This window comes from Lynx canadensis, chromosome A3, assembly GCF_007474595.2.
Source record: "Lynx canadensis isolate LIC74 chromosome A3, mLynCan4.pri.v2, whole genome shotgun sequence".
Lineage (NCBI taxonomy): Eukaryota > Metazoa > Chordata > Mammalia > Carnivora > Felidae > Lynx > Lynx canadensis.
The window spans coordinates 137186226-137198297 of record NC_044305.1 but is presented as its reverse complement, the minus strand read 5'-3'; positions in this window follow the sequence as shown (position 1 = coordinate 137198297).

Below are 12072 nucleotides of genomic sequence, written 5' to 3'. Positions count from 1 at the left end.
AGGCGCCCCTGTCCTTGTCTGCTTTACGTCCGTCTCAGCCACCTTCTCTGGCAGGAACTTTGGAAATGAAAAGGGGCTGACGGTACAGGAGCTATTCCCCTAGTTGCTAGCAAAATGACTCGCTGTCCCATTGCGGGGACATTCCCGCCACATCACCGGAGCACTCCCTCAGGGAAGGAGTGAAGTGCTCACAGACACCCCTTTTCGTCTCTGGGAGCCATCTGGTCGTGTTCCTCTGCCCAGTACCTACCGTCTACACCGTATGTGGCCCACATTTTCAACTTGTATTGAGCTTGGCCGGCTCTGGGCACGGGGGAGACTGCAAGGTGATCTTCAAGGACGGTATTACGGAGTCCTTAGATTCGAAGATAATGAAGTGATTCAAATCCAGGTGCAGAATTTTAGCCAGGCAAACAGTGACCAACTGATTCTCAGCTCAAGGTGAAATGTCTTTTTTCTTTTGGCATCTAATAAATCAATCTTAAATACACGTTCGAGGTGTTTTTCAAAAAAGCCTATTTGATTGGGGGCCTTGGCCACTTCATCGAGGGATCTTCCCGAGATCTTAGAGGTGGGTCTATCAGACAGTTGGGTATCTCAGGGAATCAGGGTGAGAACTCAGACTCCGGTAACTACAAAAGTTGAATGGGAGAAAACTTGAGAGTAGAAGGGATAGTGTGTGAGGCAGGACCTCTAAGGCCACGTAAGTCTGCCAAGGGCAGAAGCCACAATGGAAGCAAGGTCAGCAGAGGTCTAGGTCAGAGAGCAGATGTCCTGCTGACCGTTTCTGTAATTGTTTGTGCCAGGTACTCTGGTAATGACTTTCCATATCAGTTCCTTTCCATGGGAGCTGCCCCTGGTTGTTCCCTCGATTCCCAGACAACAGCATCAGCTCTAAGACAATTCGTATCTGGCACACACAGCTAGTGGAGTTGAGGAGTGTCTATTTGAACAAAGCTAGGTCTTCCAAACAGTCAAGTACTTCAACATATGCTGCATTTCAAAGATATTCCACTGTAAGGGCCTACCCAGTCATATCAACAGAAATAGCATTTTACCCTCCCCCCCCCCACCCCAGGGTCTGATAGCCAGCAGGAGATCTGTGTTCAGAGAGATTGGACGGAATGGTTTTCATTAAGTTTATACTTAAAAATGTACCTCTGCTAGGAATAGCCTCTTACTACAAGTGACGTCCTATGGCCTCTTACCAGAGCTGTTCGCAAATGGCTAGAATACAAAGCCGGGGATATTTCGATCTCGCTGCCTTTCGGGGCTCCTCTGTATCATTCACACACTTTGCCACGTTTAGGGATATAACATGAACGCTTTGGCTGGGAAAAGCCGCCACAGTGGTAATATTTTAAGTAGTTTGGTGGTGTAAAAGTATGAACCACACGTCTTTTATTGTTGCCTGCTTGAAATTCTACACGGGTTGTTTTACTAACAGAAAACACACAGATATTTGAACTCGAATGGCTTAGATTTGAGCAACCTTGTCACTCACCATTGGTGTGTGACCCGAGGCCAGGTTGGTGACTTCTCCAAGCTAGTTACCTCCTGTGTCAAGGGAGAGGAAAATTAAAGGTAAAATTGACCTCTGACCTCTACACACAATGAATATTAATACTCCTACCGGTAATGATTGATACTCTGTGCAAAAGGACAGGGTTATGCCTCCAGCATTTAGTAAACAGTTACAAATACAATTTCTCCATTGCCCCAGTATGACAAAATCAGAAGGTTTTTGGGTAAATTGTATTTGCTTACAGATAGAACGAAACAGCAATGGTTAAATCCGAAACCCTCCAGGAGTCTTTTGTGCCACAACCTTGATTACTAACACGGAAAAAGAGTTCGATGCACCCTTCCCATTCAATCCTATACAGTTTAGGAGACCAAGAAGTAGATGTTGGGGTTGGCTCGGGCCTTCACGAAGAACAAGTTAATGCCATCCTGGGGTTTAGAAGCTGTTTCTGTCAGATGTTATTTGACAACAACTTGTGCTCTTGCCTTTAGGCTTGATGATTGTATTTGGTTACTTTTTGATACATCACTTTTCTTTTTTCTTTTTTTTTTTTATTATGTTTCTTTATTTTTGAGAGGCAGAGAGAGACAGAACATGAGTGGGGGAGGGGCAGAGAGGGAGGGAGACACAGAATCTGAAGCAGGCTCCAGACTCTGACCCGTCAACCCAGAGCCCGACGCGGTGCTCGAACCCATGAACTGTGAGATCATGACCTGAGCCGAAGTCGGACCCTCAACTGACTGAGCCACCTAGGCGCCCCGATATATCACTCTTCTTGATAATGGCTGATTTTTTTTTCTTCCAGGCCTTTAAAAAATACAAGTCCGTTTTGCACAGAACAATTTGACACATACTTCGTTTAAGTAATTAATACCGAGTCAGATGTATTTCAAGAATATTTTATAACTACTGTTTTTTTTATTTTTTTCCCCAGGGCTTTGTTGCTGAAAGTTTTTCTTGAAATCAAAAGCCAGCCTGTGGGTGAGTCCTATATCTTCTTGGTTCATTATGTTACCATTTTCTGGACAACATTGCTCAGCACGGGGATTAACAAGGTCAACTGGGCTGTGTTTGAACAAGTGCTTATTTAATTACATAGTATGAGAGGTAGCTGGCTCCTTGCTGAGAAAGAAGATGGTTATTTGCTAAGCATTTCACAAAAAATGGCATATTCTGTCATTCTACCTCCACCGAACCAGTTCATCCCTCCACAAGTTTGGAATAATAATGCTAGGTGTATTTATTTTTCTATATATGAAAAATATTCTAAGGCTTATGAATTATTTTTATGTCTTCATGGAATTTAGAATTTCTATGTGTATCTTTTTTCCTTTGCATTTTAGATATTTTTAGGTTTATTTATATTGAGAGAGAGAGAGAGAGAGAGAGAGAGCACGTGCCCACACATGTGCACATGCGGGGAAGGGCCTGAGAGAGGGAGAGAAAGAATCTGTGAGGTCACGACCTGAGCCGAAATCAGAGTCAGATGCTTAACCGACTGAGCCACCCAGGTGCCTCCTTTGCATTTTAAACTGGAATCAAAGGCATCATTTCTGTGATTCAAAGACACATCATACCTGTGCCTTGCAGAGTGCAAACACACAATAAATATCTGTTGATCTGAAATAAAGGTAAGGTTTCTGCTATGACTTAGATGCAAGGTAGCTCGAGATAGAATGTGGAACCTTTTTTTTTTTAAGTTTATTTATTTATTCTGAGAGAGACCAGAGAGAAAATCCCAAGCAGCCTCCACACTATCGGCATAGAGGCTGACGCAGGGCACGATCTCACAAACTGTGGACCAAGACCTGAGCTGAAATCAAGCGTCTATACCTAACCGACCGAGCCACCCGGGTGCCCCAAATGTTGGGCCTTTAACAAAAACAGGTCTTTAAAAGAGTTTGAATCTTGACATTCTATTTCATGAGGTAAGAAGGAATCTTTGAGCTCCTGAATGGTGTCAAACATTTTCTGTCAACTGTAGACTCTTTCTTGTGAAGTCCACATATCTGGAGAAAGGAGAGCGGCTCTGAGTGTGTCTGACAGGACCTCGTGAGTTGTCCAGGGCTCACTTTGGAATCCATTGCCATGGTCCCAACCCCACGTTTCCCAGACGAGGGTACGACCGCCGAGACAGGAGGCATGCTCTGCTGTGTACCACCCCGTGTCGCGGGTTGTGAGGGCCTTTCCACTCCGCTGTGCAGGTGGCTCTCAGGTACCCTGGCCTGGAGGTGGTCTTCCTGCCCAATTCCAAGATCATCCTCCAATCTGCACCAGTCCTTTAGAGAAGGTCGGTTCTAAAACTTCTATGAAGAGAATTCAGGAGCTGGAGAATGCTTTAGTGCTTATGTGAATTTTACTATTTCCCAGCAAATGGGACATGGAGAAGAGTTTTGCAGAAGATAGCAGTAATTAGAAAAATGTCTTGCTTGACTTCTAGCATGATATCATTAGGAGTCCCCCACCATCAAATGCTGTGATTTCTTTCTTTCTTTTTTTTTTTTTTTTTTTGCTTTTGCTCTAAAGGCACTGAAGAACTCAGACTTTGGTGTCTCATCCCAGAAGTAACAGAACTGGCATCATCATGTGGTCCTGCCTCTGGGATAGATGCATAGGTATATATGTTATATCTAATCTGATGTTTGCTGCAATCATGTGAAGTTACTCTTTTTACCTTCTTTTCAATAAAGTTTATTTAATTTTGAGAGAGACAGAGAGTGAAAGAGCAGGGGGGGGGGCAGAGAGAGGGAGAGAGAGAATCCCAGGTAGGCTCTGTACCACCAGCACAGAGCCCGATGTGGGGCTTGATCCCATGAACTGTGAGATCATGACCTGAGCCAAAATCAAGAGTCAGGGGCTTAACTAAGGGAACCACCAGGTGTCCACTTTATTCTTTTTGAAAGGATTTCATACCGTTTCATTTCCCCCTCTGTCCTGCTCATCCCTGCTCCTTGTCCCAGGAGGGGGGCCTCTATGGAGTGCATCAGGTTGGTCCCCTTGGCTGGCTGAATTCTCGCCCCTCTCCTCGTCCTGTCGGACTTTGCACTCTTGGTAAGCCCTTAGTACCAAGTACTGTTCCTGTGTCTCTGCCATAGCTCAGTGCCTAGTCCCTCTGTTACAGACATTCTGCCCTGGTCTCCTCATTATCGGAAAAATGCCTCCGTAGGTACCCTGCTGTCTCCAGAATCCTGAGGATACAGCACAGCCATTTCAGTCATTTATATGGAACCCTTCCAAGGCTCTCGTAACGACCCCTATGGGCTTTCACTGGCACATGCTCTCAGGAAATTTGCAAAGACGATACGCCTTCCAGGTGACTTGTCTCTGCACTCACACTTCCCTGTCACGCTTCTCCTTGGGTTGGCTTGTGTTCCAATGGCTACGGAACAATGGCTACGGAGCCAAATTTCTGAGATTTGGCTCCCTGGGAGTTGCACTGGAAATACATCTAACTTGAGTTTAGTGAGATGTGTTTATGTGGTGGCATTCACTGCCATGTAGGAGAATTAAGAATTAAGTTAGGGGCGCCTGGGTGGCTCAGTCGAGTAAGCGTCTGACTTCGGCTCAGGTCATGATCTTGCGGTCTGTGAGTTTGAGCCCTGTGTCGGGCTCTGTGCTGACAACTCGGCCATCCCAGGGTAGGAATACCTTCTAGAAAGGCTCAACTCTTATGGTCTCTTATGGTTTGCCTCCCTCCCTTCCTCCCTGTTTGTAACTATCTTTTTCCCCTTCCCCTCCCCCATGGTCTTCTGTTAAGTTTCTCAAGATCCACATATGAATGAAAACACATGGTATCTTTCTCTGACTGGCTTATTTCACTCAGCATAATACCCTCCAGTTCCATCCACATTACTGCAAATGACAGGATTTCATTCTTTCTCATTGCCAAGTAGTATTCCATTGTATATATGAACCACATCTTCTTTATCCATTCGTCAGTTGATGGACATTTAGGCTCTTTCCATAATTTGGCTACTGTTGAAAATGCTGCTATAAACACTGGGGTGCAAGTGCCCCTCTGCATCAGCACTCCTGGATCCCTTGGGTAAATTCCTAGCAGTGCTATTGCTGGGTCACAGGGTAGATCTATTCTTAATTTTTTGAGGAACCTCCACACTTTACCAGCCCAGCTGCAGCAGTTTGCATTCCCACCAACAGTGCATGAGGGCTCCCGTTTCTCCACATCCTCGCCAGCATCTATAGTCTCCTGAGTTGTTCATTTTAGCCACTCTGACCGGCGTGAGGTGGTATTTCAGTGTGGTTTTGATTTCTGTTTCCCTGATGATGAGTGATGTTGAGCATCGTTTCATGTGTCTGTTGGCCACCTGGATGTCTTCGTTGGAAAACAGATAACCCTGTGGAAACTTCTAAGAATCAGTTGTGAAAATTATAAGAAGCTTTGCAGCTTAATGGCTCCTAGATGAAATGGAAGTGCTTGGTTCCTTAGAAATGTACTTTATAAGGCATTGAGATCCAAGAGGCACAGAGAACTCCCTTCAGACGTAACTTGAATCGATCTTCTGCACGACATATCATAGTGAAACTGGCAAAATACAAGGATAAAGAGAAAATTCTGAAAGCAGCGAGGGATAAACGTGCCCTCACATATAAAGGGAGACCTATAAGACTCGTGACCGATCTCTCTTCTGAAACTTGGCAGGCCAGAAAGGCATGGCAGGAGATCTTCAATGTGATGAACAGGAAAAATATGCAGCCGAGAATCCTTTATCCAGCAAGTCTGTCATTTAGAATAGAAGGAGAGATAAAGGTCTTCCCAAACAAACAAAAACTGAAGGAATTCGTCACCACTCAACCAGCCCTACAAGAGATCCTAAGGGGGACCCTGTGAGACAAAGTACCAGAGACATCGCTACAAGCATAAAACATACAGACATCACAATGACTCTAAACCCGTATCTTTCTATAATAACACTGAATGTAAATGGATTAAATGCGCCAACCAAAAGACATAGGGTATCAGAATGGATAAAAAAACAAGACCCATCTATTTGCTGTCTACAAGAGACTCATTTTAGACCTGAGGACACCTTCAGATTGAGAGTGAGGGGCTGGAGAACTATTTATCATGCTACTGGAAGCCAAAAGAAAGCTGGAATAGCCATACTTATATCAGACAAACTGGACTTTAAATTAAAGGCTGTAACAAGAGATGAAGAAGGACATTATATAATAGTTACAGGGTCTATCCATCAGGAAGAGCTAACAATTATAAATGTCTATGCGCCGAACACAGGAGCCCCCAAATATATAAAACAATTACTCACAAACATAAGCAACCTTATTGATAAGAATGTGGTAATTGCAGGGGACTTTAACACCCCACTTACAGAAATGGATAGATCATCTAGACACACGGTCAATAAAGAAACAAGGGCCCTGAAGGATACATTGGATCAGATGGACTTGACAGATATATTTAGAACTCTGCATCCCAAAGCAACAGAATATACTTTCTTCTCGAGTGCACATGGAACATTCTCCAAGATAGATCACATACTGGGTCACAAAACAGCCCTTCATAAGTATACAAGAATTGAAATCATACCATGCATACTTTCAGACCACAATGCTATGAAGCATGAAATCAACCACAGGAAAAAGTCTGGAAAACTTCCAAAAGCATGGAGGTTAAAGAACACCCTACTAAAGAATTAGTGGGTCAACCAGGCAATTAGAGAAGAAATTTAAAAATATATGGAAACAAACGAAAATGAAAATACAACGATCCAAATGCTTTGGGATGCAGCGAAGGCTGTCCTGAGAGGAAAATACATTGCAATCCAGGCCTATCTCAAGAAACCAGAAAAATCCCAAATACAAAATCTAACAGCACACCTAAAGGAAATAGAAGCAGAACAGCAAAGGCAGCCTAAACCCAGCAGAAGAAGAGAAATAATAAAGATCAGAGCAGAAATAAACAATATAGAATCTAAAAAAACTGTAGAGCAGATCAACGAAACCAAGAGTTGGTTTTTTGAAAAAATAAACAAAATTGATAAACCTCTAGCCAGGCTTCTCAAAAAGAAAAGGGAGATGACCCAAATGGATAAAATCATGAATGAAAATGGAATTATTACAACCAATCCCTCAGAGACACAAACAATTATCAGGGAATATTATGAAAAATTATATGCCAACAAACTGGACAACCTGGAAGAAATGGACAAATTCCTAAACACCCACACGCTTCCAAAACTCAATCAGGAGGAAATAGAAAGCTTGAACAGACCCATAACCAGCGAAGAAATTGAATCAGTCATCAAAAATCTCCCAACAAATAAAAGTCCAGGACCAGATGGCTTCCCAGGGGAGTTCTACCAGACATTTAAAGCAGAGATAATACCTATCCTTCTCAAGCTATTCCAAGAAATAGAAAGGGAAGGAAAACTTCCAGACTCATTTTATGAAGCCAGTATTACTTTGATTCCTAAACCAGAGACCCAGTAAAAAAAGAGAACTACAGGCCAATATCCCTGATGAATATGGATGCAAAAATTCTCAATAAGATACTAGCAAATCTAATTCAACAGCATATAAAAAGAATTATTCACCATGATCGAGTGGGATTCATTCCTGGGATGCAGGCCTGGTTCAACATTCACAAATCAATCAACGTGATACATCACATTAATGAAAGAAAAGACAAGAACCATATGATCCTGTCAATCGATGCAGAAAAGGCATTTGACAAAATTCAGCACCCTTTCTTAATAAAAACCCTTCAGAAAGTCGGGATAGAAGGAACATACTTAAAGATCATAAAAGCCATTTATGAAAAGTCCACAGCTAACATCATCCTCAATGGGGAAAAACTGAGAGCTTTTTCCCTGAGATCAGGAACACGACAGGGATGCCCACTCTCACCGCTGTTGTTTAACATAGTGTTGGAAGTTCTAGCATCAGCAATCAGACAACAAAAGGAAATCAAAGGCATCAAAATTGGCAAAGATGAAGTCAAGCTTTCACTTTTTGCAGATGACATGATACTATACATGGAAAATCCGATAGACTCCACCAAAAGTCTGCTAGAACTGATACATGAATTCAGCAAAGTTGCAGGATACAAAATCAATGTACAGAAAATCAGTTGCATTCTTATACACTAACAATGAAGCAACAGAAAGACAAATAAAGAAACTGATCCCATTCACAATTGCACCAAGAAGCATAAAATACCTAGGAATAAATCTAACCAAAGATGTAAAAGATCTGTGTGCTGAAAACTATAGAAAGCTTATGAAGGTAATTGGAGAAGATATAAAGAAATGGAAAGACATTCCATGCTCATGGATTGGAAGAATAAATATTGTCAAAATGTCAATACTGCCCAAAGCTATCTACACATTCAATGCAATCCCAATCAAAATTGCACCAGCATTCTTCTCAAAACTAGAACAAGCAATCCTAAAATTCATATGGAACCACAAAAGGCCCCGAATAGCCAAAGTAATTTTGAAGAAGAAGACCAAAGCAGGAGGCATCACAATCCCAGACTTTAGCCTCTACTACAAAGCTGTAATCATCAAGACAGCATGGTATTGGCACAAAAACAGACACATAGACCAATGCAATAGAATAGAAACCCCAGAACTAGACCCGCAAACGTATGGCCAACTAATCTTTGATAAAGCAGGAAAGAACATCCAATGGAAAAAAGATGGTCTCTTTAACAAATGGTGCTGGGAGAACTGGACAGCAACATGCAGAAGGTTGAAACTAGACCACTTTCTCACACCATTCACAAAAATAAACTCAAAATGGATAAAGGACCTGAATGTGAGACAGGAAACCATCAAAACCCTAGAGGAGAAAGCAGGAAAAGACCTCTCTGTCCTCAGCTGTAGCAATCTCTTACTTGACACATCCCCAAAGGCAAGGGAATTGAAAGCAAAAATGAACTACTGGGACCTTATGAAGATAAAAAGCTTCTGCACAGCAAAGGAAACAACCAACAAAACTAAAAGGCAACCAACGGAATGGGAAAAGATATTTGCAAATGACATATCGGACAAAGGGCTAGTACCCAAAATCTATAAAGAGCTCACCAAACTCCACACCCGAAAAACAAATAACCCAGTGAAGAAATGGGCAGAAAACATGAGTAGACACTTCTCTAAAGAAGACATCCGGATGGCCAACAGGCACATGAAAAGATGCTCAACGTCGCTCCTCATCAGGGAAATACAAATCAAAACCACACTCAGATATCACCTCATGCCAGTCAGAGTGGCCAAAATGAACAAATCAGGAGACTATAGATGCTGGAGAGGATGTGGAGAAATGGGAACTCTCTTGCACTGTTGGTGGGAATGCAAATTGGTGCAGCCACTCTGGAAAACAGTGTGGAGGTTCCTCAAAAAATTAAAAGTAGACCTGCCCTATGACCCAGCAATAGCACTGCTAGGAATTTACCCAAGGGATACAGGAGTACTGATGCATAGGGGCACTTGTACCCCAATGTTCATAGCAGCACTCTCAACAATAGCCAAATTATGGAAAGAGCCTAAATGTCCATCAACTGATGAATGGATAAAAAAATTGTGGTTTATATACACAATGGAGTACTACGTGGCAATGAGAAAGAACGAAATATGGCCCTTTGTAGCAACGTGGATGGAACTGGAGAGTGTGATGCTAAGTGAAATAAGCCATACAGAGAAAGACAGATACCATATGTTTTCACTCTTATGTGGATCCTGAGAAACTTAACAGAAACCCATGGGGGAGGGGAAGGGGGTGAAAAAAAAGAGGTTAGAGTGGGAGAGAGCCAAAGGATAAGAGACTCTTAAAAACAGAACAAACTGAGGGTTTATGGGGGGTAGAGGGGGGGGGGGGGTGATGGGTATTGAGGAGGGCACCTTTTGGGATGAACACTGCGTGTTGTATGGAAACCAATTTGACAATAAATTTCATATATTGAAAAATAAAAAAAAAATAAATAAAAATAAATAAAATATAGGTCCCTCAAAAAAAAAAAAAGAAATGTACTTTATAACACACCATATGCAATTAGAAATGCATATTGCTCTAATGAGAATTGTGTAAAATAGAATTTGTCAGAATTCTTATGTTTATAGGGCATAAGCATGTGTGGCAATACACATGGAAAGAATTTTGATGTCTTCTAGATTGGATCGAGATCCTAAAACTTTCAGGGCATTAAGTAAAATGAAATGTGCATCAGGAGGAAGTGTTACAAAACTGTAAACCAAACACTTAACCGATCAATCTGAAAAGACTTAATTATCTACCAGGTAACATAGACGGAATTATCCATTTATTTGTTTTACGGAACATAGCTATTGAAAATACTATAAGCTTATTTTCATGTGAAAAGGCATTGGAAAACTATCCAGCCAAAATGTATAGGGGTAAAAGCATTATAAAGGTGAGCCAGGCACTGAATTAATACAAAGAATTTTTTCTCTCTAAGTTGTATTTGTTTTATTTGTCAACGTTTGAAAATGTTTACTTTGTTGTGATCTTTTGTCATTCAGAATAAATACTCATATTTGTACCTAAAGTTAGTATTTTAAACTCTTTTCTTCAATGATGCTCCACTAAAGTTCTGAAAGAAGTATCTGTCCTATGAACCCACCTTGAGTGTATACAACCCAATCCCCATCTCACTCATGAATAGTAGCAGAGTTGGGTTTCACGAGTAGATCTTTATGCGGAAGTGGGTGGTTTTTCTAGTGTAATGCTCAATCTTCTGTCTTGGGCTGGGTGCCTTCAGAAATAAACTCTGAGACAAGGATTGTGGCACGATGATTAGCTTGGGAGGTCACTTGAGGAAGCACTGATTGGAGAGTAGGGAAGACAAGGAAAGACATCAGATCACTGCTGTGGATGGCAAGACTCGATCCTATCTGGAGCCTGGGGGACAATGTGAAATATATCCCATGGCTCTCCCATCCAAGAGGTGACAGAGCCACCATATTCACCACCAGCCACTCTGAGTTGTCAACAGAAGCTGCCCCCAGAGGTACTGACCCCCAAGCATTACCAGTCTACCTCACCCCGACCCAGCAGGCTCCAGTGGCCAAGTCAGCCCCTGGCTTGTATCTGAAGCAGCAGCGACAGGATGAATGCAAGGGGCTATGGGCAAAGCACTGATAACGTCCACATACTTCCCACAGATGACGCCTGTCCCTTTGTGTACTTGCACTTTTCCTTTCAGTTCTGTGATGACCTGGGATGCGTTTTGTTACATAGCGATTTCCACTTGACAAAGCATTATCATTATATCATCTGTTGTAACACGAAGTAGGAGACAGTCTTCATAAATCCACTTTTCTTAAATATGTTTTGTGGGTTTGGTGTAGACAAGCAAATTGAATTTAGCTGAGGATGCCCATTTGAGGACTCTGCCACTGAATTTCATCACAATCCACAAAAACGTAAAGAGACTGGACACAGGTAGGCCTGGAATATAAACGATCGATATTTCCCGGCTGCAAAATGAAGAGAGAATTGCATGGTCGTGGCCTTCAGAAGCTGCCAGGCTTTGTGTTCTTCACACTGCT